The sequence below is a fragment of the Bubalus kerabau genome, chromosome 5, assembly GCF_029407905.1.
Source record: "Bubalus kerabau isolate K-KA32 ecotype Philippines breed swamp buffalo chromosome 5, PCC_UOA_SB_1v2, whole genome shotgun sequence".
In the NCBI taxonomy this organism is placed as follows: Eukaryota; Metazoa; Chordata; class Mammalia; order Artiodactyla; family Bovidae; genus Bubalus; species Bubalus kerabau.
In genome coordinates, this window is record NC_073628.1 from 120,491,674 (window position 1) to 120,514,437 (window position 22,764).

Here is a 22,764-nt window from a genome sequence, read left to right on the forward strand (position 1 = left end):
CAGGTGGTCTGGTATTCCCATCTCTTTCAGAATTTTCCACAGTTTGTTGTGATCCGCACAGTCAAAGGCTTTGGCATAGTCAATAAAGCAGTAGATGTTTTTCTGGAACTCTATTGCTTTTTTGATGATCCAACGGATATTGGCAATTTGATCTCTGGTTCCTCTGCCTTTTCTAAATCCAGCTTGAACATCTGGAGTTCACAGTTCACATACTGTTGAAACCTGGCTTGGAGAATTTTGAGCGTTACTTTACTAGCGTGTGAGATGAGTGCAGTTGTGCAGTAGTTTGAACATTCTTTGGCATAGCCTTTCTTTGGGATTGGAATGAAAACTGGCCTTTTCCAGTCCTGTGGCCACTGCTGAGTTTTCCAAATCTGTTGGCATATTGAGTGTAGCACTTTCACAGCATCATCTTACAGGATTTGAAATAGCTCAACTAGAATTCCATTGCTGCTACTAGCTTTGTTTGTAGTGATGCTTCCTAAGTAAAGCCCATTTGACTTCACATTCCAAGATGTCTGGCTCTAGGTGAGTGATCACACCATCATGGTTATCTGGATCATAAAGATCTGTTTTGTATAGCTCTTCTGTCTGTTGTTGCCACCTCTTCTTAATATCTTCTGCTTCTGTTAGGTACTTACCATTCCTGTCCTTTTTCATGCCCATCTTTGCATGAAATGTTCCCTTGGTATCTCTAATTTTCTTGAAGAGATCTCTAGTCTTTCCCATTGTATTTCCCTCCCCCTCCCCATTTCTTTGCATTAATCTTTGAGGAAGGCTTTCTTATCTCTCCTTGCTATTCTTTTGAACTCTGCATTCAATCATTTGATGCTGGTTTTTTGGGGGGTTTTGTGGGGGAGGTTGGGTTTGGATTCTTGGTATATATTTCCTAGATTTATATGTATAATAGTTTTGGACTCACTATTTCCAGATATCTTTGTATAAATAAGAACACTCTTTTCTATCAAGTGACACATGTCATGGGTGGGTAAATTTTGATTTCAGTCTTATCCATAGAATAAAGACTGAGTTGAAACATGCTTTTCTAAGTCACCAATTCCTGAGTACAATCAAGTGACAAGATAAAAAATCGAGCATTCTAATAGGCTTTAGTGGAAAAGGAGAATGGAAGCAAGTTTTTGGTGCTCCCTCTTCCCGCCTATTGAGTTTGTTAGAGCTTCTATACCTGTCTCCAGTGCGTTACATTTCCAGTAAATGTCAGGACATCCAGTGGCAGAAAAGAAGGCCCAGAGGTCAGGAGACATCTTTGATAAAAGGAAATGTTCCAGAAACCTACCAGAGCTTTCTCTGGAGCACTGGCGTTAGGCTGGCGAGAACTGGGAAGTAGCCCTGACCCACAGAATATGCCATGGTTGGAGCAGTCCTCCGGAGGAGGCTGGTGTTCTCCAAAGCCTTGGACTGACATAGCCTGAAGCAAACCAGAGCAGTCTGCAGTTTCTTCAGTACCTGTAGATCGATAAGAAAACTAAGTGCTCAAGACCACCATCACTCTACGCCTGTGAGGAACAAAAGGCATGTGAATGAACATTGTAAACTTTGATCGATAATGTTTATTCTAATAAGGTATATGTGCTGTGTTATGCTCAGTAGTCTCTGACTGTTTTGTGACCGCATGGATGGTAGCCCACCATGCTCCTCTGTCCATGGGATTTTCCAGGCGAGAATGCTGGAGTGGATTGCCATTTCCTACTCCAGGGGATCTTCCCAACCCAGAGATTGAGCCTGCGTCTCTTGCATCTCCTGCATTGGCAGGCAAATTCTTTACCACTGAGCCACCTGAGAAGCACAATAAAATATATACTTCTCATCTAGACACTCTCATAATTAGGAACCCTCAAAGAGTTGATTTAAAGTCGTCTTTTTAACAAATACAACTATGTTTACTTATCCCATGACTGTAGAGCAGCTAATATAATAGCAAACTTGACTTTTCTGTTTAAAGGTTGTTCTTGGTGATCTTAGGAATAACTGTTTATCTTTTGAGTGCTTGTCTCAAATGGAAGGTCAAGTAATTATTTTTGGAAGCCGAATAATGCAAAAGACCATGACTGAATTGAACCAATCTCCCAAGTCATTTAAACATTCCTAGCACTCTTGAGAATAAGGCAAATAAACTGACAAGAGTCAAGCTAGTATTACAGACATAGAGTCAAGCTTTACAAAGCACCTCTCTTCCCCTACCCCCTCTCCCCTTTCCCCTCCTTCCTTCAAGGTGCCGATGGGATTTGAGCTCAGGCTGGGCCTGGAATGCCTTGTGAAGGTGGGGCATTGGACTTGAAGGAGTCCTGGTTCCTAAACCAGAGTGAAGATAGAGGGTGGTCCTGAGAGCATCTGATTTAGACAAGAGAGACCTTACCCTCAAGCAGCTTCATAAGTGTCGCTTCAGCACAAGACTCATCCCCAAAGATTCCCAGCTTCTAGCTCAGTGAGTGGTCTCATTCTCGCTTCCTGTTCTCTCATGCCTGTGTCAATGACACCAGCCTCATGTTCCTCCAGACAACAAGAGACAGCATCAGGACCTCAGACGTTTCTGAAGGGAATAACCTCTCACGTGAGCTTCAGTTTTGGGGATTCCATCCTCTTTCGTGTGTTGTGACACAGAGGGAATGGGAAGGAAGAATGCTCTCTCTTCGCTGATCTTGGAAATCATCCTTTGTCCAACTAGTATTTTTGTGTTACTTGAGCCAGGCACATTCAGCGTCTTAAAGATTCTCCTGGCACTGTGGTTAATTTACTTTAGAGTAGAATGGGAGTAGAAAGGATGAGGGATTTGTTAAATCGACCTTCTAAGATTTAAGTGTTGAACAGAAACAAAGTTCCTGATTAAGGAACAGAATATTATGAGACCAAAGGAAGGCCCACAAAGTGCTTTGTAAACATAAAGTCCAACACAAATTATAATGATTATTGTTGTCCTTACTTAAAAGGACACCTGGATTTGTTTCTGAGATTAGTTGCTACTTCAGGTGGAAACAAAGTTAACAAACAGCATTCTTCTGGTTCCAAGTAAGAGTTAATACCTATTCCCCTTGAAGAAAGACATATTATCGTGTGTGTGTGTGTGTGTGTGTGCTTCTCAGTTGTGTCTGACTGTAGCCCGCTAGGCTCCTCTGTCCAAGGAATTCTCCAGGCAAGAATACTGGAGTGGTAGCCATTCCCTTCTTCAGGGGATCTTCCCTACCCAGAGACTGAACTGGGTCTCCTGCATTGCAGGTGGATTTTTTACCGTCTGAGCCACCAGGGAAGCCCTATATCATCATAGTACACTTTGTTCTCTCATAGAGAAAGGGCAGTATTAAAGTGTCCAGTTTCCCCCTGCTGTCTGAGAGTAGTGCTGCTGTGAAGCCTGTAAGCTGGAATGGTGTAAAGGGAAAAAGCAGTTACCTTACGGCACATCTTGCTAATGGAGGCACACAATAAATTGAGGTACAGCACAGATGTTCACAGACACGGTTCAAAACTGCAGCAGCTTCGTGCTGAGATGCTGAGTGTAGTTCCCCGGAAGGGAGCTTGGTGGTGCCACTCTCACTGTGTGGGGGACCCACTGCCTTTCTAACAAAACTCGAGCAAAACAAATGCTGAATGTTCTTTTCCTATTTTTGCCTTTTCCCCTAATAACAAAAATCCTCTTCAGATTTCTTTCAGCATCCAAAACAGGTACTTTTTTTTTTTTTTTAAACTTTACAATATTGTATTAGTTTTGCCAAATATTGAAATGAATCCGCCACAGGTATATCTGTGTTCCCCATCCTGAACCCTCCTCCCTCCTCCCTCCCCATACCATCCCTCTGGGTCGTCCCAGTGCACCAGCCCCAAGCATCCAGTATCGTGCATCGAACCTGGACTGGCGACTCATTTCATACATGATATTATACATGGTTCAATGCCATTCTCCCAATTCTCCCCACACTCTCCCTCTCCCACAGAGTCCATAAGACTGATCTATACATCAGTGTCTCTTTTGCTGTCTCGTACACAGGGTTATTGTTACCATCTTTCTAAATTCCATATATATGCGTTAGTATACTGTATTGGTGTTTTTCTTTCTGGCTTACTTCACTCTGTATAATAGGTTCCAGTTTCATCCACCTCATTAGAACTGACTCAAATGTATTCTTTTTAATGGCTGAGTAATACTCCATTGTGAATATGTACCACAGCTTTCTTATCCATTCATCTGCTGATGGACATCTAGGTTGCTTCCATGTCCTGGCTATTATAAACAGTGCTGTGATGAACATTGGGGTACACGTGTCTCTTTCCCTTCTGGTTTCCTCAGTGTGTATGCCCAGCAGTGGGATTGCTGGATCATAAGGCAGTTCTATTTCCAGTTTTTTAAGGAATCTCCACATAGTTCTTTTGTAAAGGCCAAGTGGTATAAAGCAAACTTTGAAAAAGCAAGGGATACCTGTACCCAAGAGATATAGAAACCCATGAACTGGTTTCTGGAGCAGCTACTATTTGTCATTCCAACAGCTAAGCGTAGCAGAACATGACTGAAACCCTCTTTCAAATAGCTTTTCTTCTTTTCCATACTAATACATTGACCTGACCATAGGCAGGTAAAAATGGTGTTAGGGGTCTGGTACAACATATCATTTTTTTTAGAACCAGTTTTTAAATTGAAATATAGTTCATTTACAATGTTGTGTTAGTTTCACATGTACAGAAAAGTGATTCAGTTGTACAGACATATTTTTTCAGACCTTTTTGCATTATAAGTTATTATAAGATATTGAATATATCTCCCTGTACTGTACAGTAGGCCCTTATTGTTTATCTGTTTTATAAATAGTAGTGTGTATACATTAATCCCAGACTTCAGATTTATTCCTCACTTTCCCTTTCCTTTGGCAACCCATACAATTGTTTTCTATGCCTGAAAGTCTATTTTTGTTGTGTAAATAAGTTCATTTGTATCATTTTAAAAATAATTTTTATATAATTTTATATAATTTTTAAAATAATTTATATAATATCAAGAAATATCATATGATATGTCTTTCTCTGGTTTTCTTCGCTTAGTAGTGTTTCTCTAGGTCCATCCATGTTGCTGCAAATGGCATCGTTTTGTTCTTTTTATGGCTCAGTAATATTCCACTGTGTATATGTGCCACATCTTTATCCATCCATCTGTCATTGGACATTTAGGCTGCTTCCATGACTTGGCTACTGTGAATAGTGCTGCTATAAACATTGGCAAATTATAGTTTTGTCCAGGTGTATGCCCTGTAGTGGGATTATAGGATCTTATGTTAACTCTATTTTTAGTTTTTTACAGCATATCTCTTGGATAAATTCCTATTTCAGTGTACTCAGTTCTTACTGTCAGCTAGATATTATCTGGGTGCTGATGGAAAAAAGAATTAATGAGGTATTGATATAACTCAGGAAGCTCAAGGGGCGACAGACACATACACCAAGTCTCTAATAGAGGCCCTAATGAAGTCTTTTGGGAAAATGGGAGTGGAACAGTGGACCCTGGTAGGGAGATCTGAGGAGATTCACAGAGAGCTGGCGTTGCAGCAGGGTCTTGAATGAAAGCGGTTTTCATTGGTATATGAGGAGGGGAAAGGGGTTTTGAGCAGAAGGAATCGTATGAGCCAAGCTCAGGGACGTGACGTGAATAGTGAGTGGATTAGGAGACTGATGGAGCACATTGTGAAGTGTTTATTGGGTAGTTAATGTGTGTTAGCTGTTTTTTAAATAAACCAGCACATTAATTTCTGGTTTACAGACAGCCACATTCTTTAGCCAGTTTGCAGCTACAGAATAAATAGAGCAGACCTCTGCTCACCTGATTTGAAGATTGAGGGTGTTGATAATAACTTCCCTTTTCCCAGCATTGTTGCAAAATGTGATCGTTTTTAAATATGCCTTCCTTGGATGCAAAGTGTTGTCTTGACCTTCTCTGCCCAGTAAAGCATAGCTTCTGATTTATCCTTTAAAACCTTCCTTGTTTAACTTTGGGAAGTATAACAAACTGTACTTTTCTATTTAAAATTTTGGCCTCTTTTCCAAGAACCATACCATGATTTTTAAATACAGAATGGAAAGATGCCCTCTTCAAACGCTGATTCTGTTTAATCCACATGGTCGTTTTAGACATTGGATTTATTTGTCTCACTGTTTTAGAATGGGCATTTTTTACTCAAAGGGTCCAGATACAATAGTGGAGTAGGAGGAAATGAGTGACAAGTGAGAAGACCCCCTACAGCTCACACCAGTGACCATATCTAGAACAATAACACAAGCATGTGTCTTTTCTGCAGGTTGTTTGTATTTCTTTATTATCTCCCCTGTGATGCTAAAAATAAAACCAAAGCATATAAGTTTCACTCCTCGGTTGGTAAACTCAGTGAGGTAGCTTCACCCAAAATTAATGATTTATGCCCTAGAGGTGAGAGTATCAAAAGAAACCGTGATAATGTTTCCAGGAGTCTGGGCTTTGAGTAGTGTCTCCTCTGATAGACTTTGTAATTAATACTTAATATTAACAGAGATATAGGACTCACCTATACCTGTCGTTCAGAAAAGATAGAAATAAACAACCAGGAATAAAAAATTCATGCATCTTCTTTGGAAAGGAGAGAATGCATTGTTTAGCCTGTCAACATTATAATAGATACATGATGATGCCATTGTTACTGCTGCTTCATGTTCACAATGCATCTAATTTATTTACTCTGTATGATAATAGATGCCAAGTTTCCTCCTTCTTTGAAAATTAAAATAACTGGTAATGACAGATATATTTTCTAAAACTTAATGATCTGGCTTCATTTTTTTGTTCATGTCAGAGTATGATGTTATACTGCAGATTTTCATTTACTGACAAACTTCTGCTCATAACTAGATCATTTGAGGGCATGCTTGATTGGAGGCAAACCTTTTTTTTTTTTTTTTTAATACGTTATGGATTTGTACAGTTGAGGGCACTTCAGCCAGAAACAAAACAGGAATCTGGTGACTAAAACTGTAAGATGAGGTTAAAGGTTGGTCTCAGAAACAAGGCAGAAGAGAGACAAATATCACTCGACATCGCCTATCTATGGAATCTGAAAACATGATAAAAATGAACTTATTTACAAAACGGAAACGCAGACTCACGGACAGAAAACAAACCTACAGTTACTACAGGGGAAAATTGGGGAGGGACAGATTAGGATTCGGGATTAAAATATACACACTACTATATATAAAGTAGATAAGCAACAGGACCTACTGTATAGCACAGAGAACTATATTCAGTATCTCGTAACAACTATAAGGGAAAAGATCTAAAAAGTATATATATGTGGTGTGTGTGGGCTTCCCTGGTGGCTCAGAGGGTAAAGCGTCTGCCCGAAATACGGGAGACATGGGTTCGATCCCCAGGTTGGGAAGATCCCCTGGAGAAGGAAATGTCAATCCACTCTAGTACTCTTGCCTGGAAAATGCCATGGACAGAGGAGCCTGGTAGGCTACAGTCAATGGGATTGCAAAGAGTCGTACACAACTGAGCAACTTCACTTCTCATATATGTGTCTACATAATATGTACACATATATATTAATATATCTGAATAACTTTCCCATATACCTAAAACTAACAAAACATTATAAATCAACTACATTTCAATTTAAAAAAATTAAAAAAAAAAAAAGGAACAAGACAGAAGGTTCCTTATTAGAAGTGGAGTGCAGGCAGTGATGGGAATCTGAGTCTCCCAAATGCTGAGCAGGGTTCCTTTCCTTTGCCTGAGTCTGAGTTACATAGAGCCTGAAATGAAAGGCCGGAAACGCCAGCTGTAGGCAAAGAATAAAGAATCTCATTACAGTGAAATGCCTTACAGTCCGTGTGGTGCCTTAGCACTCACAGTACGTACGCTCACATCAGAGCATCCCCGCTGGCCAGAGCTGGGGGTCTAGTGAAACAAGATGAAACAACATGGAGCCATTGCATATGGTTCCCTCCTGTTACTCTCTTACTTAATTGTACTTTTTAAATGAATTTTTCCCTGATTAGAAATGTACTGCTCGCTTGAATTACTTCAAAACATCTTGGAAAAAATATAAAAATGAATAAAAACATAAATAAAATCAGTCATAGATCCTATCACAACTGTTTGTTTTATGCTAAATACATAGAAGTATAGTCTTCTGAACAAAAATGGACCTGAATTTCTTACCAAGCTATACATAGTCTTACCATATGTCTAACACCCATGCTTCTAGGATATTTGAAAAACTATAATCCCACAAAAATCTTCATGTGCTGATAGTAGCTTTGTTCAGAATCACCAAAAAACTGGAAGCATGTAAGATGCCCTTCAGTGGTGAGTGAACAACCCATAGTACATCTACACAATAAGGTATTAGTGAAAAAAAGAAATGAGCCACTAAGCCATGAAAAACATACATGAGTCTTAAGTGTACATTGCTCAGTGAAAGAATATAGTCAAAAGGGTACCATACATATGATATCATTCTATCTATATGACATATGAAAAAGGCTGAAGCGTTAAATCAGTGGTTTCCATGGGTTTGAGGGGAAAGGAGGGCTGGGTAGGCGAAACACAAGGGAGTTTTAAGGGGAGTGAAACTATGCTGGTAATCTAATGGTAATAGATACATGACACTATGCATTTATTAAAACTCATAGAACTTTACAACCAAAAAAGTGAACTTTAATGTTTGCAAATTAAAAAAAAATTTTTAAGTGGCCAGGGGATCCCAAGATGGAATATAGATTGACAAAAGAATCTAACAGTATCATAAGTATATGAAATAACCTCGCTGAAGGGGGAAGGGATAGGCTGACCTAAGTAACTTTGGAATGGATGGATGGAGACTATAGGACTAAAAGTAAAAGAAACTTTATGTAAGCATAGTACTTTTTTTTTTTTTTTGCAGTGGAGCAAAGAATGAACAATTCTGCACACACTGTTATTAGTGAATCCATGGATGCTGGGTGGTAGAGACAGGCTTCTCACTACTGGAGTGAGAGGTTGCTGGAAGGGAGGTGGCTAGAAGCATCAGTGGCCCTGGATTAGAGCTGGAGACATCAGTGGGAATTAACGTTTAGCCAAATATAGCTTTAGATTGATCCGTGTAGAAATATTGATAGATATGTGTATGTGCGCATGGTACTTTGCTTCAGTCGTGTCCAGCTCTTTGCAACCCCATGGACTGTAGCCTGCCAAGCTTCTCTGTCCATGGGATTCTCCAGGCAAGAACACTGGAGTGGGTTGACATGCCCTCCTCCAAGATATGTGTATACTCACTTAAAAACATACACACACAATGTATGGCTATGCGTGTATTTGTATACATATATGTATATACATATATTATTGATATATATGTATGTTAAGGTATAGATATGCATGTGTACACACACACACACACACACTTTTCTTGCTCTCTCAGCTGAGGAGACAGAGATAATGACACTCCAGATCCAACAAGCATAGCCAGTATCCTGATCTTATTTCTAGCAACCATTCTCCAGAAAAGGAACCAAAACTTTTTGAACAAATGGTTGATTATAGGGCTGGGCGATATGTAAGATGATCCTGGAGCATTTTGTAGTACCCAAATCAGGAAGTGCTAACAATACATACACACGATGGTGGGAGTGTCAAAGGGACACAGGAGCCAACTGAAAGAGTCCCCAGTGGCCAAAGCTGAAACAGTTTAAGCAACAAAATTAATCATGTAGTTTTAGATTGTGCTATTAATCTGGAGTAGTCTGCAATGCATTTACTGTATACAAATTATAAAAATAAAGATCCATGTGTTCATACTAACATATATAAGTAATTGAATAAATGAATGGAGAAGAGTTGATAAATCTCATATGCAGAATAATTCTAAATCATTTATGTATTACTCTGCCCTTAAGGAGGCAGAGCATAACTTCCTACTTCTTAAGTGTGGGCTGTGCATAGTGACTTCTTTAGAGAGAATACACTGTGGATATGGAGGAAGAAAGGTAACATTACTCTGGAGAAAACTGACAACCTCTACCCTGGCCAGGTGATCAAAATTAACATCCACAGTTTTAGGTTTATGTTCATAACATGTACCCTTAATATGATGTGATGAAAATGACCTCTGTAGTCTTCTTCCTCAAAACCCACAACCTCAGTATTATCATGAGAAAAAAAAAATCGAACAAATCCCAGTGGAGGGACAGTCTAAAATTACCAGTACTCCTCAAAACTCTCAGGGTCATCAAAACCAACGAGAAACGGTCACAGCCAAGAGGCGCCTAAGGAGACGTGACAACTAAATGTAGTGTCCTGGCTGCACTCCTGGAACAGGAAGAGGACACTAAGTGAAAACGGAGATCTGAATATCTTGTCGATGTTGGTTCATTAATTGTGACAAATTGTCCTAATGTAAGATGTTACTAATAGAGGAAACCGAACCTAGGTTATATGGGAGCGTTCTACTGTTCTCAGCACTTGTCTGTCAGTGTGAAACCATTCTCCATCATAAAATTTACGTATAAAAACTGGACCTGTCCTAGACTCACTGTGAATATACCATTTGAATATACCATAATATAACTAAGAGTTTCAGTCAGTCAGTTCAGTCACTCAGTTGTGTCCGACTCTTTGCGACCCCATGAATCGCAGCACGCCAGGCCTCCCTGTCCATCACCAACTCCCGGAGTTCACTCAAACTCATGTCCATCGAGTCAGTGATGCCATCCAGCCATCTCATCCTCTGTTGTCCCCTTCTCTTCCTGCCCCCAATGCCTCCCAGCATCAGGGTATTTTCTAGTGAGTCAACTCTTCGCATGAGGTAGCCAAAGTACTGGAGTTTCAGCTTTAGCATCATTCCTTCCAAAGAAATCCCAGGGCTGATCTCCTTCCGAATGGACTGGTTGGAGCTCCTTGCAGTCCAGGGGACTCTCAAGAGTCTTCTCCAACACCACAGTTCAAAAGCATCAATTCTTCGGTGCTCAGCTTTCTTCACAGTCCAACTCTCACATCCATACATGACCACCGGAAAAACCATAGCCTTGACTAGACGGACCTTTGTTGGCAAAGTAATGTCTCTGCTTTTGAATATGCTATCTAGGTTGGTCATAACTTTCCTTCCAAGGAGTAAGCGTCTTTTAATTTCATGGCTGCAATCACCATCTGCAGTGATTTTGGAGCCCAGAAAAATAAAGTCTGTCACTGTTTCCACTGTTTCCCCATCTATTTCCCATGAAGTGATGGGACCAGATGCCATGATCTTAGTTTTCTGAATGTTGAGCTTTAACCCAACTTTTTCACTCTCCTCTTTCACTTTCAGCAAGAGGCTTTTGAGTTCCTCTTCACTTTCTGCCATAAGGGTGGTATCATCTGCATATCTGAGGTTATTGTTATTTCTCCCAGCAATCCTGATTCCAGCTTGTGCTTCTTCCAGCCCAGAGTTTCTCATGATGTACTCTGCATATAAGTTAAATAAGTAGGGTGACAATATACAGCCTTGATGTACTCCTTTTCCTATTTGGAACCAGTCTGTTGTTCCATGTCCAGTTCTAGCTATTGCTTCCTGACCTGCATATAGGAGAGGCAGGTCAGGTGGTCTGATATTCCCATCTCTTTCAGAATTTTCCATAGTTTATTGTGATCCACATAGTCAAAGGCTTTGGCATAGTCAATAAAGCAGAAATAGAAGTTTTTCTGGAACTCTCTTGCTTTTTCCATGATCCAGTGGATGTTGGCAATTTGATCTCTGGTTCCTCTGCCTTTCTAAAACCAGCTTGAACATCTGGAAGTTCACGGTTCACGTATTGCTGAAGCCTGGCTTGGGGAATTTTGAGCTTTAGTGAATAATTTTTCATAATACTTAGTATTGCTAATCATTTTCTACACATAACCCTATGTGTCAGATTACTGAGACAGAGATTTTTTTTTAAATATGTACACCAAATTACCCTATCTCCAAAAAAAATCTTTCACCAACTTCCCGCCACCGAAGTATGATTGTCCATTTCTCATGACCCTTTACCACATGGGAAACTTTATAACTTTTGTTTGTTTCTACTGTGTATCTTTTTGTTTTTGTTATTATTACTAATGAGTTTACACTTTTAAAAATGTGTTTATACCTTAGGATGTAAGGTCCACAAGGGTGAGATCCTGTTTGTTTTATTCAGGACCTAACACTAATAAACTAATAAATTTTTAATGAATAAATCATATTTAATATGCTTCATTTTTGCCAGAATTTGATGTTCTGCTTTCCTTGGGGCTTCCTTCATAGCTCAGTTGGTAAAGAATCTGCCTGCAATGCAGGAGACCCCAGTTGGATTCCTGCGTTGGGAAGATCCCCCAAAGAAGTGATAGGCTACCCACTCAAGTATTCTTGGGCTTCCCTCGTGGCTCAGCGGGTAAAGAATCTGCCTGCAATGCAGGAGATCTGTGTTCGATCCCTGGGTTGGGAAGATCCCCTGGAGAAGGGAAAAGCTACTCACTCCAGTATTCTGGCCTGGAGAATTTGGTGGACTGTATAGTCCACGGGGTCACAAAGAGTTGGACACGACTGAGTGACTTTCACTTTTCCTTGGATCCTAGGAGGAGGAAAAGCAGGACAAAAGAATTTGTTAATTCTATTCTCACACGTGAATGTAAGACTATAAGGCTGGATATCTTCATGAGGAATTCCTAAATAATGACCTCCTTGGATCTTATTCAGATAAGCTGGCCCATCCTTTATTACACTGGATTTGAATTTGGCCCAAGGTATTGGCTCACAGGAACATTGCATAAGATGGGAAGAATTGTGACCTTTGAGGAATCAGAACATTAGGTGAAATTAATCCCAGATTACTAGTCAGTCATCCACCCATCCATCTGTGCCTCTTTCCAATTAATTAGGATACAGAATTGGGATAGCAATATTTTTTAAACAGTTTTGAAGTATTCATCAGTTCTTCCACCAGTGCTGAATTAAAGATATAAATATGGTTGAGCAGCATCTCTTCACTGGCTGCTGGGAGATTTAGGTCATTCAATAAGTTTAAAACTCAACACTGTTAACCCTGTGTTGTGAACTGAGAACATCCAAACTTTCGTGATTCTTGCTTTAATCTCAGGATGATGAGCTAACTGAACTGAGACGAAACGCTTTGAACTAGATGTTACTGGTCCCACTTTTTGTCATAGAAAGTGTTCTCAGAAGTTACTTCTTAGGGTATCTATCAGTCTGGGGCGTGCATCGAGATTACCTACTAATGAAACCAATATTTTCTGAGTTGGAACCATGGTGAACATTTTTTACTCCTTAAATAGTTAGACTCTTCTGCATCTACATTTCTGTAGTACAGTGATATTTTGCTTTATATTAAGGCAAAGATAAATGGACCTGCCAGGATAAATGGGAAAAAAATAGCTTTTATTTTAAACTTAACATTAGCTATTAACACCTCCTTAGTCTTATTTTTGTATAAATTATGGTTATTATAATAATTTTCATATCATTGGTTTCCATGGAAAATTAACTTTCAGTTGTAACATCTTAATTTGTCATCAAATTATGATAAAATGTATACACTGTACTCTTCCTACTTTATTTCAGTGTGATTTAATCATAAGCTTCCAGTTTTAGCTATTCATTTTAATTTTATCCCTTTATTTCATGGCATCTTTCTATTCTATCATTGGTTTTGTGGGGTTTTGTAAACCAAGAAATCATATCAGCATTAAGAAAGATGGGCATAGGGTCCTGATTGTGTAAGCAGAAGTCATATCAGTGTTGTGACATACACAGGAATTTTATGATCAGATCATGAAATGCATTTAAAGAATCCACAAGAGAAATCTGCTAGTGTTAACTGAGCCTCTCTTCCCCACAAAAATGAGTCTGGTGGCAGGGTATTTCTGTGTTGCAGGGTTACAGAAGATTATTATTCTTTCTTAAAAATTCCTTTCTGCATTTAACATGTTTTCCTCCTTCATGAATATGTGTTACTTTTGGGGAAAGGAGATTCTACAAAAAGCATTTAAAACACAAGGATTAAAAAAATAATAATAATAAAATAATAAATAAATAAAACACAAGGATTTACAGAGAACAGCAATATCAGTGCTACCTCAAATATTAGTTGCTTTTTTTCAGGAAATGCACATCTCTGAGAGGAAGGAAAAGGACCATTCCCCGAGTGTCCATCTCAGTTGAGAACCAGGGGAAACTTCTTTCTGCTGTAGGCAGTGAGTTAAATGAATGAGTGCAGCCCAATTACTTTTCAGGGCTTTGTAAACTAGGAAAATAAAAACATTGGCCATGTGGACAGATTGCCTTGCTTTTTAGGAGTTCTTTAAAAGATACAATGAAAGTACTGTAGTGAAACTATTCCCATTATTTAGCAAAGTGGCAGTAATTTAAAATCTTTATTATTGGAGTTAATGACAGAAAATCTGAGTTAACCAAATTGCCCAGAATATGGAGTATATTGATCAAGCACCGCCATTTTTTTATTCTTGCTTTGTTATTGAAAGGTTTTTGAAATATATTTTATTTTCTCTCTATTTGATACTAAGTACAAGATTTTGAGCATTAGTAAATTTTTTTTTCGTGATTCACTGTCTTGCCTGGCCTTAAGGTCATTGTTCAAAACACTGAAAACTAAACAGAAGATCCAAAAGCTGAGGGGTTTGGCTGAAATCTGGGCTAGCCTTCTGACATCTCCTAGAAAAGAGTTTATTTTTTATCTAAACATTATTTTCTCCTGTACTTAACCTACAAGTACTTTTGGAGTATCCTTCTGTTTCCAACATTTTATTTATTTATTTTTTTATTTTATTTTTTTTTAACTTTAGAATCATTAGTGCTGAATTCTCTTTGCTCAGGTGGAGTCTGGCAGGTAATGCAAACATGAATCAGTTTATCAGCATTCTGAAGCTGTATAGAAACTAGATTGTGTTTGGTTGCTGCTTTAGAAAATGAGAATTGGAGCTATCCCTGGTGGTCCAGTGGCCAAGACTCCATGCTCCCAATGTAGGGGCCTGAGTTCAGCCCTGGATCAGGGAATTAGATCCCACATTGCTGCAGCTGAAAAGATCCCACGTGTTGCAGTGAAGATGGAAGATTGCAAGTGCCGCAACTGAGAGCTTGCATAGCCAAATAAATTTTTTAAAAATAAAAATTGTTTGACAGCCTTATGACAAACTAGCTCCAAATATATCTAATCATTCTGCTGAGAACCCACTCTGTTTTAGAATGTTTCAGTCAGTTTAGTCATTCAGTTGTGTCCGACTCTTTGCAACCCCATGGACTGAAGCACACCAGTCTTCCCTGTCCATCACTAGCTCCTGGAGCTTGCTCAAACTCATATCCATCGAGTCAGTGATGCCATCCAACCATCTCATCCTCTGTCGTCCCCTTCTCCTCCTGCCTTCAATCTTTCCCAGCAGCAGGGTCTTTTCTAAGGAGTCAGTTCTTCCCATCAGGTGGCCAAAGTATTGTAGTTTCAGCTTCAGCATCAGTCCTTCCAATGAATATTCAGGACTGATTTCCTTTAGGATGGACTGATTTGATCTCCTTGCAGTCCAGGGGACTCTCAAGAGTCTTCTCCAACACCACAGTTGAAAAGCATCAATTCTTTGGCACTCGGCATTCTTTATGGTCCAACTCTCACATCCATATATGACTACTGGAAAGGATGGCAAAAATTACATGATATACTTGAAAGTGCCTTAGAACTGTGAACGTTGATGCTGGTATCAGATATTTTCAATGTTTATAGTATAGATATTTTAGAATGTTTATATAGGTACATTTTCATAGTCTCTCAGTTCTTTAAAGGAATAACCCTGCAAAAGTAAATTTGCTTACTGCCATGTCAGGGATATATAGTATTTCAATATATCCCCCCAAAACATCTACTCCCAGTTACTTGAAAGAAATAGTTACTTCACCCCACTGGAGAAAACCAACACTGCCACTGTTCTGATTATCTATTGATGTTGTATAATAAACTATGGGGCAAAATGCAATGCTGTATAATGGCAAGTTATTATTCTCTCATGGTTCTGTGGATCAGCTGGGTTTAGCTAAATAGTTAGCTAAATAGGCTGGAAGTTTTTGCCATGAGGTCAGCTGGGACTATCCACAAGTGCCCACATCTGACTCTTCCACGTGGCTTAGGCTTCTCACAGCATGGAGGTCTGAGGGTAGTCAGCCTCTCACCTGACAGCTGGCTTCCTAGAGGAAGAGATTTTCTTCCAATTCTGTGTGTCAGGGCAGTCACAGAGCCTGCCCAGATTCGAGGCTCTTCCTCTTGATGGGGGAGCAGCAAGTTTACATCACACAGCACAGGGGATGGGAGACACCAGCATGGCCATCTCTGGGGACGACAGCCTGCTGCAACCACCAGCCTGTTCCAGTGTTAGGGTGGGTAGGGACCACTTTACGTGAAAAGCCTTGTGGGCAATCCTGCTGACTTCAGAAACCTAGATTGTGTCCTGGGATCTAATTTCGATTTTAAAAGAAAAACTGACAGAGAAGCACAACTACCTCATGCTTGCATCCTGAACAAAACACTTCTGTAAGTACCAGACACCCAAAAGGCTCAATGGATCTAATTATGTTATTCATAAGTCTTCTCAGATATAGGATGACATCTAAGTGAGCCTACGAAAAGCTGTCTTTGGCATTAAACCTAGCTGAACTACTTTCTAACTAAATGACCTTACTTATGATCATAGACCATGGCCCGGATCTCTTATCTATAAAGTAGGATAATAATAATTATTCTACTTCCCCTAATTTGAGGAGTTAGATGATCTTTATAAAACACCTAGTGTACTGCAGCATATACTTAGTACTTAATGAAAGATAGTTTGTTTTCCTCTTTATTTTCTTAATTTCTATCTGTCTCATATGCCAAAGACAGCTACTAGAGAGTTCCAGGTGCTTCCGTGTTTACTAACAGGTTTTACTATTTTGTTGAACGTCATCCATAGAATTTTCAATGGAGTTTTCTAACTTCAATTTCAGGTTTTTTCATAGTATCAAAATCGACATTAATAATTTTTTACTTTCCTAAAAATGTTTCCAGTGTAACGGCTGATGTTAGATCGTTGTGTTTAAAGTGAAAGGTCTCCATTTTAGTCTTCATGTCTGATTTTCAAGTTTAAATTAGCTCATGTTATTGGAATTTAGGAAAGAACAAAAAAAGCAAATTTATAATGGGTGTTTAACTAGAATTTGTCATCACTCATAATGAGGAAAAACTGTCTATCTCTAGGCAGCTCTCTTGTCTCAAGAGCCTGCTAATTAGCTAAATGTTTGGCATATCTCAGTAACCCTAGTAGCCTGTCTAATTAAAATTAGCTTTGAACACAGAGTATCCCACATCTTATTTCCCTTCTTGAAGGCCTCTTCTTCAACTGGGAGCTTTCTAATAATAGTTCCTCAGCACTGAACTGATCTCAGGATGAGGGAACATGTCCATGAAATGAATCTTTTTATTTTGTGTGTTTTTAAAGAAGGCTTAAGTGGGAGCATTTTTGACTTTCTCAGAAGGTTCTGTTTTCAGAGAAAAAATAAATCCTTTATAGAGTTAGCACTCACAGCGATTATTGAAGAGAGTACAGAAAAATTCAACATAGATGGACAAGGAGTTTATCCTTTTTAGTTGCTCGTTTGTTTTTCATAAAATTCTAGAAATGCCATGAAATTGAAAGTTTCTTTTTTTGTCTTGCACTGGTATAGTAGAGCTTGCTACAAGTTGAAATATCTTGTCAAGACTGTAAGGAAAGAAAATGTCTCAACCCCATGCATGCAATCAATCAATCAACAGATATTCCTTAATCAGTTACATGACACTTACTGTCCTTGGTTTTGAAGTTTATGAGGAATACCTACATTTCCACCCTCAAGGAGCTTACTGTTTAGAAGGATTCAGTAAGCCAGTGAGCAGCAATTTCCAATGTGTAGGCTCACAGGCCTAATGAGTAAACACACTTATACACACATAACCCAAACTCAGTGCCTCCAGGAAGTTTTCCTGATAGACTGATCCCTTGTATGTTCTCATTTCACTAAACTACCTTTAACATCGAAGTTCTGTGAAAAAGAGAAATATGGGCTCTTGATTCTCCATCCTTTGTACACGGCAAATGATGCTTTGATGTAACAAGTGATTCTTGGGAATATCCTCTTGCTGCAAGTGTGTGTTAGCAAGTGGTTGTTCGGTCTTTGTCATGTCCTGGAAATTGTTCTGAGAGCCAGGAATACACCATATACAAAACTGTATAAAACATGGTCTTTGCTGTTGTGAAACTCATTACTTGTGAGAAACAAGCCGGTAAAGACATGTAAAAACAATATGGGACATGGTGACTTGTAAGCACAAATTCCTAACTAAAAGAGCAGCAGATATGGGAACAATTAATTGTGCCTCTGGAGGTATGGGAAGGTGGAGCCAGGAGGGATGAGTGAGTTGTGAGGAGGACCAGTTGAGGGACAGTAGGAGCAGAGGCCAGTGGCCTGAAAGGTCTTGGTGTCAACTCAGAATTCTCCCAGATCTGGAGTGAGGTGAGTATGTCAGGGTTCAAGGTTTGAAAGGCTGTGTGCGCCGTCCTAACAAAATGGGACGAACTGTCCTGTGATAACAGGGCCCCTGGCTCTGAATTCCGACAGCCCCATGTTCAAACCTTGACTGTCTCCCTCACAAGCGTGTTACACAACCTCTCTGAGCCTGAATATCCTAAGGCCACAATTATAGTACCTCCCTAAGGGATTGTTGTGGGCTTCCTAGGTCACTCAGTGGGTAAAGAATCCATCTGCAATGCAGGAGACGCAGTTCGATCCCTGGGTCGGGAAGATCCCCTGGAGGAGGACATGGCAACCCTCTCCAGTATTCTTGCCTGGAGAATCCTATGGACAGAGGAGCCTGGCGGTTGGACACAGCTAAAGCAACCGAGCGCACACGCAAAGGATTGTTGTATGGACTACAGAAGATTAAGCAAGGAAAGCACTTAGCACAGTGCATGCCATGTTGGCAAACAGTAAATGTTAGCAGTTGTTCTTAATACTAGATTTGATCCTATGGACATTGGAAAGCTATTGAAAATTATTGTTACTTGCTGTTGTCACTGTAGATTACCGAACCTCTTTCTCCTTCGTCTTTAAATAGTTTTTATGATTAAACAAGGAAGTTTTTGTAAAGTGGTTAGAAGAGTGCCAGAAACATAGTGATTGCTATCTAAGTGTTTATCACGTAATTTAATTTAATCTCCTAAGGGATAGAAAGATGGTTTTCTCGTTTTATAGATGAGTAAGCTAATTTCAGGGAAGTTCAGTTTCTTGCCTAAGGTAGTATAGCTGATAGAGTGGGGAAGCCGTGTTTCATTTCATATTCAACCCATGTTTTGTTTCATGTTATAGTGGTTGCATCTCATAATTTGATTGAAAAAGATATGAAGTCCAACCGTCACAACACATTTTTTATTTTTGTGAATTCTTGTCAGATGCTTTCTGTCTTTGGTCAGGTACAAGTAATAGTTTTCTACAGAGCAGGAGTCATAGCCACATGTAACTCTGCATTCCAGTTTTTTCTTAGCATCATATCATTTTCCATTTTTCTTTGTAGTCATCATGTTACATTTTAATGGATGTGTAAAAGTACTTTGGGCTTCCCTGGTATCTCCATTGGTAAAGAACCTGCCTGCAATGCAGGAGACCCTAGTTCAATTCTTGAGTTGGGAAGATCCCCTGGAGGAGGGATTGGGTACCCACTCCAGTATTTATGGGCTTCCCTGGTGGCTCAGACAGTAAAGAATCTGCCTGTAATGTAGGAGACCTGTGTTTGATCCCTGGGTTGAGAAGATCCCCTGGAGGAGGGCATGGCAACCCACTCCAGTATTCTTGCCTGGAGAATCCCCAAGGACAAGGAGCCTGGAGGGCTACAGTCCATGAGATCACAAAGAATCAAACATGACTGAGCGACTAAGGACACACTAAAGTACTTTAGATTGATTTTCCGTAGCTTTAATCCTGATGTTGGGTATTAGTCTATTTCCTGTTTTTCATTATTAAGTGGTACTTGATGGCACTGTAAGCATACCCCCAAATACAGCCATTTTCTTCGTTGCTTTATTTCCTTACATCCGTTTCCAGGATTATTGAGTTGACTGTTATTCATAGTTTTCTTGTTTTTGACATACATGGCCTGGTGTCTTCCAATAGCAGTGTGTGGAGACTGCCAATTTCAATACCACGATAAAGGGGCAGAATTGATAGCCTCTCTAGCAATGAGTGTTGAATATTTTTAAACTCTTGCAAATTTAATTAAAAATAAAAAATGATACCCCAAGGCCATTTTATCCTTTTGCATGTTTTGATTATTTATATTTTTTAAAATGAATTGTCACCTAATGGAATGCCCTCTTTTATGCCATCTTCAAGAGAAGACCCTTCTTTTTCAACATCTAATTATTTTTCAACCCTCCATATATGTCTCTTGTGTCAGTTTCTAATGGACTAACCCAATTTTCTGCAGCATTGATTTTAATATTTACTCTTTGCAATGATGACCTTATTGCTTCTGCCATAAGTGAACGGATCCTGCTGTTCCTGTTTCTTTATGGGGGTATTTCTTTTTCTTTCCCTGAGAACCAATAACAGCTGTTTCTCAAAAATGTCTCACATGGTGTGCAAGGCTTATTTCAGGAGGGGTGATAATTGCTTCTAAGATTTTCCTAGTTTTTCATTTTTCTTATGGGTACGTAGCCCTCTTGTTAGGGCCAGACTTTGTTTTTCTGTTTTCTTATACTTCCTCTCTGATTTTTGGAGTGTTTAGTTTAAGGAAACTGACTTTAAATTCCATTTCTACCTGTTGGGTGGTTGGAATCAGGCCCATCAGCGATGCTCTTTTTTTCTCCACTGTCCCACCCTTTCGATAAGCAGTGTTGCAGTTCTTCTAGTTGAGATTGTAGATCAGACCATTTGAAGGGTCTTGTTTCATCTTGTTCCAGCCCATGTGGTTATGATCAATAAGTATCTCCTGAAACAGGCTGGTGGAGCATTTTAAAAATGTTGTGCCATTGATGTGGTAGATTAAAATTTTTCTTCTGAAGTTTTTCAATTCTTACTACTCCTTGTGGCTGTATATATTTGATTTATTTATGCATTTATTTAGTTAACTTTCCAGAATATTTTATATAGTGTTGTTTTTTTTTAATTTATAGCAGGAAAACTTTTCCTTCCCATTCTGATTTTTCCCAGAAGACCAGAATTGGGCATTTGATAATGATAAAATCTAGAGCCCATGTGGCATCCTGGCAAGATTTGGAGCCAGAGAAAAATAGACACGGGTCCTCATCATACTTAACTACCTGTGTGACCTTGGCAATTTAAAAAATATTTCTGAGCCTCGAGTTTAGTTTTTTTCAGGTGAAGCAGTAAAAAGTCATACCTACCTTACAAGATTGTTGTAAAGATTAAATATGGAAAGCACCTAACAGATCGGCTGGCATGTGGCAGGTTTCTAATAAACATTATTAGTAGCAGTTGAAGCTTAAAGGCAAGAAGGCAGTCAGTTCTGGCATTACATAGTTGTGAGTCTTAGGGTGGGAAAGCTGTGACTCCAGATTCACAGGTAAAGGGTGGAGGTTGCTCTTATAGAACAAAATAAAGAAAAACCCCACTGGACCAAGAGTCATGAAAAGGAGGTTCTACCACTATCACTGTCTCTGTGTTCTTGATCAAGTGACTTCACATTTGAGGCATTGTCTTTATCCATCAAATGAAGGGTTCCTGTGACCATGATGGCTCCCCACTCCCGCCTCTGTCCAAATTCTCTGTGCTTCTTACCACCATCCAAAGCGTTAATGTTGCATTTTGTTTTTGCTTTTTACTGCATATCTAATCACATTGCTACCCTGTTTAAAAGCCCTTCCTGCAACGACTTTGTGTTGCTCTCAGGTTTTGACCTGAGGAGGGGTTGATCGCCCCTCACCACTGCCTCTCTGGGCTCCCACCCCCACCCATATAGTCTGGCCCAGGTCCTTCCTGCCTGGAGCCTGCATTCAGTTCCACTCCCTACCTACCTACCCCCTTGACTGCTCTCTCTCCTTCCTCTTCCCCTTGACCAGTTCTACCTACCCTTCTATCAGTCCTGAGGGCCTTGCCCCAGGAAAGCATTCTCTCACCCTTCCAAGATCCTTCCTCGCTCCATACAGTTCACTGAAAAACTGTAACGAACTGACAGTTTTCACTGTAGCTTGAAACCCTCTCCCTTGTCACAGTGGCAGTTAAAGTTACTTGTGTAATATTTGCTGCAGGTCACCTCTGCTTGTTCATGGCTATTTTCCCAGTACCTGATTTACTGCCTACCATGTCACAGAGCTAAATAAATATTGGTAGGATGAGTGAATGAATAAATGAATGAACATAATCTTGAACATAATGATAAAAGAGGCACAGGCTTTGATTTTTTACTTTGCATGCACAGGAAGAATGACTGCTTCCGAAACAATTTTAAAAATAAATGTTCTAGCAGGATATTTACAGCTGTTTGTTCTTTCACATAAGAAAGATGCAAAATTAAATTCTGTTGCATTCCTTGTTTCCAGTAAGAAGTGACCAGCTCTGCTATACCCAGTCACATTGGGAAGGGAGGATGCTTAGTGGTGGTTAATGGTTGAGCCTTTTCTTCTGTATTTGAAGTCTTCTTGGCCTTGGAGGTGCATCTGTTGCTTTGCTGTATCCAGACCTGCCCTCAGACCAATGATCCTCAGACCCATGGGGACTG

The 22,764-nt window shown here is 39.6% G+C and overlaps 1 protein-coding gene and 1 long non-coding RNA gene across 4 annotated transcripts in view; both read left to right on the forward strand.

The window, feature by feature from the left end:
* Window positions 1-22,764, forward strand: part of C5H1orf21 (chromosome 5 C1orf21 homolog) — a 246,881-nt gene that overhangs the window by 137,117 nt on the left and 87,000 nt on the right. The window lies entirely within an intron of this gene.
* LOC129653346 (uncharacterized) lies at window positions 16,404-19,543 on the forward strand. Its single transcript, XR_008715074.1, has 2 exons — window positions 16,404-16,551; window positions 18,769-19,543. It is a non-coding gene; the product is annotated as an uncharacterized LOC129653346 (long non-coding RNA).